The 5,367-nt window shown below is 40.6% G+C and overlaps 1 non-coding gene across 1 annotated transcript; it reads right to left on the bottom strand.

Annotated features, from left to right (window-relative positions):
* Nucleotides 1–1,062: 1,062 nt before the first annotated feature.
* On the bottom strand, nucleotides 1,063–1,133 carry TRNAG-GCC. Its single transcript has one exon. It is a non-coding gene; the product is annotated as a tRNA-Gly (tRNA).
* Between the last annotated feature and the right edge of the window lie 4,234 nt (nucleotides 1,134–5,367).

Raw genomic sequence — 5,367 nt, forward strand, 5'->3', positions numbered from 1 at the left:
TGGAGTCCACAAAGAGTCTGACATGACTGAGTGACTAACAGCAATAACAAATGAAGTTCAACCAACCATCCATTTGTGCCCTTTTCTGCACAAACCCCAGTGGCAAGTGTCCTTCACAAACCAAAGTTATAGGCTGGTCCTTGGACCAACATGGAATAATTGAGAAAATCCCGGAGGGCCAACCCATCCGGGTCCTTGAAGTGAAAAAGAGAAGCTTTAAACTCAGTTCTTCTCCTGCATAAGCTTGCAGCCAAGGTTGTAGAAATATAAAATGGATGTAATAAATTGCAATATTCTACTGCTGCTGCTGCTAAGTCGCTTCAGTCATGTCTGACTCTGTGCGACCCAATAGACAGCAGCCCGCCAGACTCCTCTGTCCACTGGATTCTTTAGTTAAGAATACTGGAGTGGGTTGCCATTTCCTTCTCCCGCAATACTCTATGGAAGGCTGCTAATTGCCAGTGGTTCTCTGGGACCCTTCTCCATAGTGGCCCCAAAGATGAGGGAGTGATCCCAGGTGACATGGAAGAAAAGAGAAAGAAAATGTATTCCTCTCATTATAGGCAAAACCTATGCATTGTTTAATTCAAAAGATTTTTATAGCAACAATCACCATGTACAGTCTTTAGAAAGGCACCGGAGAATATTTGCTTATTTAAATTGAAGGGAACTGAACTGAAACCATGATGCCTTTGTAGGTTATCTAAATGGAAGTGGAGATGTATATTCACTGCTTTACATAAATATAATTTTAAACATTTCTCAAGATAAATTCCTAGTGCATTTCTGGTCCCAGAATGAGGGAGCGGAAGGCAAGTGTGAGGTTGAATTATATGAGTTTTCAGGACTCCACAAACTATAGGTGAGGAATTTGAATTTCTGTGCAGGTTGCCTCTACCTATGAAAGTCTCTGGCTATTTTTTGCTGTTGGTGTTGTTTAGTCACTATGTCGTGTCCGACTCTTTTGTGACCCCGCAGATGTAGCCCTCCAGGCTCCTCTGTCCATGGGATTTCCCAGGCAATAATACTGGTGTGGGTTGTCATTTCCATCTCCAGGGGATCTTCCTAGACCAGGGATTGAACCTGGGTCTCCTGCTTGGCAGGCAGATTCTTTATCACTGAGCCACCTGGGAAGATCTTAGCTATTTTTGCCTTCCTTTTCTCTGTGATTTTTGCTTTCATGGACCACAGAAACCAGTATCCTTCAGGAAGACAAAATGTCTCTCTCCTTTTGAAAGTTTGTGGCTTCAGACCATATACTGGGCCAACTCCAAATGCATAGTGAAGCCATACTTATGGGTAAAACTCTAAAACAGGTGAAGTTGAGTTGCCTTTGAGTTGCCTAAGGATTTCACTGCCCTCTTCATCATTAGCCATGATACTCAATTAAGTTCCCTTTGACTTTTTTTTTTCTTGATCATGAAATCATCCTATAGTAAAAGCTGCAAAATGATAACCCACAAAGTAAAACTACCCTGCAAATGTGTTCTGTTTGGTATTCATACATGTTTTTTAATGGAGTTATTTAAGATATTTATAAATCTAGAGATAATTAGATATTAGATATTTAGGTATTTAGAAGGAGAAGAGGGTATCAGAGGATAAGATGGCTGGATGGCATCACTGAGGCAATGGACATGAATTTTAGCAAATTTGGGGAGATGGTGAGGGACAGGGAGGCCTAGAGTGCTGCAGTCCATGAGGTCACAAAGAGTCTGACACAACTGAGCAACTGAACAACAACAGCATAAATCTAGAGATATCACTTAAGACTGTGAGCCTGGGACTTCTTAGAGATATTAAAATGTAGCATCACACTAGACTTATCTTCCTTCAGGTAACTGTTGGTTGGTACTAAACAGAGGCATCTCCTTTGCATGAGATCTGTACTGCTCTAATCTCCAGAAATCCTTCCAATTAATGTCCCCATAGCAGGGTTGGATGTTGATTTTAATTTGTTGTAATGATGCCTGGAGAATCCCAGGGATGGGGGATCCTGGTGGGCTGCCGTCTGTGGGGTCACACAGAGTTGGACACGACTGAAGCCACTTAGCAGCAGCAGCAGCAACGATGCGTTGTTTTCTTCATGTAGTAGAGTTCAGTGGAAAGCAAAATAATTCTTTTATCTGTACTCCTACCGAAAGTGAGAAAAGAGAAGACAAGCTGTAAACATATTTAACTAGTACTTCCAAAGTAGTAGTGATTAATCCAAGTACATGGTGGCTAGCAGGGAGCGAAAGAAAAATATGCTTGTGGAACTGACATTCAAGTAGGGATTTAGACAACAGACAAGTAAACTGGTAATTAAGATAATTTGAAGGAACAGAAGAATGCTATAAAGAAAAGAAAATAGAATAATGTAGAATGAAAAAAAAAATGGGAAAAGTAGAGGGGTTGATATCAGAAAGGGAAGTGGAAGAAGACAGAAAGCTCAAGAAGCAACTTGCCAGGACAGCGTTCGAATTATATTCAAAGTGTAGTGAGCAACTATTGTAAAATTTTAAAAAGTAGAAGCAACTGGACCTGATTTGTTCTTTGAAATATCACTGTGCTTGATATGATAGAAGGGACTCTCAAGGGGAAACAGAAGAGCTGATAGACCAGAGAGACAAGGTGGTAGTTTGTGCTAGTCTTGTAGATGGTGAGAAATGGTCAGACCAAAGGTATGTTCTGGAGATACTACCAATAAAGCTTACTGTTGGACTGAACTCAGTGTATGTAAGAAAGAGAAAGATTAAGTAGTGACGCTTTGGGCTTGAGCACCTGGATGAGCAAGATGGGAAATGCTAAAATGGGAGTGGCAGTGAGTCTGGATGGGACAGAAGGAGATTTGAGGATCAGTGAAAACACTGGTACCCTTGTAGCCATATAGGCTAGAGATGGTTATTGCACATCAAAGTGTGGATATTGAGTGCACAGTAGGGTATTAGAATGTGAAACTCAAGGAAGAGGTTTGAGCTGAAGAAATTTAGGGTCTGGGGTTGAATGAGGTTACTTAGGAAAGGGTGTAAAGAAAAAAGAAAAAAAAATGTGGGTAGAGAAAATATTCTTGGGTCCTCCCAATATTTAATGTGGAAGATGAGACTCAGAAGATTCACTGGGATAGGACAACCATTTGAGGACAGCATTGGGGAAGAAGTGATTTTCTACCCTTCTAAGTTCTTCTGCGGAGAAGGCAATGGCACCCCTCTCCAGTACTCTTGCCTGGAAAATCCCATGGACGGAGGAGCCTGGTGGGCTGCAGTCCATGGGGTCGCTAAGAGTCAGACACGACTGAGTGACTTCACTTTCACTTTTCACTTTCATGCATTGGAGAAGGAAATGGCAACCCACTCCAGTGTTCTTGCCTGGAGAATCCCAGGGACGGGGGAACCTGGTGGGCTGCCATCTATGGGGTCACACAGAGTCAGACACGACTGAAGTGACTTAGCCCTTTAGCAGCAAGTTCTTCTGGCTGGTCTGGGAATTAGATGGACATGAGATAGTGAGAGAGAGTTACAGGAGAAAATCAAACAAAAGGATAATAACATGTCTACTTGGGAGAAACTAGGAAAACTGAGTAACTTGACAAAATGGCCTAAATCCTTACTTTAAATACCATCTTCAGCTAAAGACAGAAGAGGATATTGGGGGTTGCTGGGACTTTAAAGGGAAGTAAGGCAATTCACATGAAGATGGAAAAGGTTTGGTAAACAAGCTTTTACCAGGCTATTCAGAGGCAATGGGACACAAATAACTCTGGAATAGCCATCATACAACTGGAGAAGAAAGACAGAGACTTTCAGAAACATTCAGTTTTATTGTTGAGTCAACCAACCCCAAAATAGCTTACCTCCGTGTTTCATTATATGAAATAATGTTCCTAGACTTTAAACAAACTGGGTTTTCAATATGTATGATTCCTAGCTGATATACTTTCCATGACCACCCTAGATACATTAGCCAAGTACCTGCCCCCACAACCCCAAGTTAATTTTTTCTTATTTGCTTGTAATGATCTGATATTCCTAGAGAAGAGAATGGCTATACACTCCAGTATTCTTGCCTGGAAAATCCCATGGACAGAGGAGCCTGGCAGGCTATAGTCCATGGGGTTACAAAAAGTCGGATATTTTCTGATATTACCGTGTTTGTTTAAGTGGTTTTGGTCCTGCTTCCTCTTATTGAAATGAAACTCCAAGAAGCAGATATCAGCCTGCTTTCTATATTCCTGAGACCTCCAGGCCTAGGATCTTACCTGCCCAGTGTATGGATGTGTGCAGAGGTAAAAAGGAACTGAGAATCAGAAGTTGAGACACATTCCCAGTCATGTCCATGCTTCCCAGTAGCTGCATGAAACTTGGAAAGTCTCTGAACCTCTCAGAACTTAACTACCTCGTCCACACAGAACTATAATGAGGGTCAGATGAAAGGTCTCAGGAGAGGGCTTTATAAATGGAACAGCAAAGTACCAATGCAAAAGAGTATTACTTTTCCTTTATGGCTAACACATGGTTTTCATCTCATATAACTCAGTGCTATTATTGTTTAAGGTCATAAAAGAATGTCCCTTAAGAAAAACATTCAAATTGAACTTTCCAAATACATAATTGACATGAACTAGAAATACCATACCATTCTAGTGCTGTAAAGTTTGCTTTTCTGGAGTAATAAATGTAGATTTTTTTCAGTTGTCTGGACACTATAATGAGTTTTTCTCCTAAGGTATTCTGTAAGAAGTTTTCAAATTCCTGACAAAAAGGTCAGACTTGCCAAGGGCAGCAATAGATCTTAAGGGGGAAAGAAGGTTTCGTCATTCCTACTCTACTGGCAACAGAAATCTATTGTTTAAAAAAAAAAAATCACATCTCGATGTCTTTCCTGTGATTTCTATTTTAAAAAGTCAAATCCAGGCCTCATTAGGGTAATGGGGCAGGGAGAACAGAACATTTCTCTTAACATTTGCTTTTATTCACCAATTCACAGATCAGACTAACCCACACAAGGCCAAGTGGATATTTATTTTTACCAGTCACCCAGAGGGTGATAGTATCCCTGATCTAATAATTGCCATGTAATCCCTCAACAAGGTAGATTAAAGAGGGAGAAAATAGCATCTTATGTATAGCTAATATAAGAACCAACTAAACCCACTTAGGAACAAGCCTTGTTGTAGTTTGGGGTTCTAGGTGTTCTCATTGGTGCGATCTCCCATGTAGGCAACCTTTTATAAGGCTGTTAGACTATTGCAAGTGACATGCTTATGAAGAAATTATTTTTATTTTTAATGCTAATATGCTTGTTAGCTAAATATTAGCTAAATATTTCTCAGATACCAGAAGCACGATGTAGGCAACCTTTTATAAGGCTGTTAGACTATTGCATGAC

This window comes from Cervus canadensis, chromosome 5 (assembly GCF_019320065.1).
Source record: "Cervus canadensis isolate Bull #8, Minnesota chromosome 5, ASM1932006v1, whole genome shotgun sequence".
In the NCBI taxonomy this organism is placed as follows: Eukaryota; Metazoa; Chordata; class Mammalia; order Artiodactyla; family Cervidae; genus Cervus; species Cervus canadensis.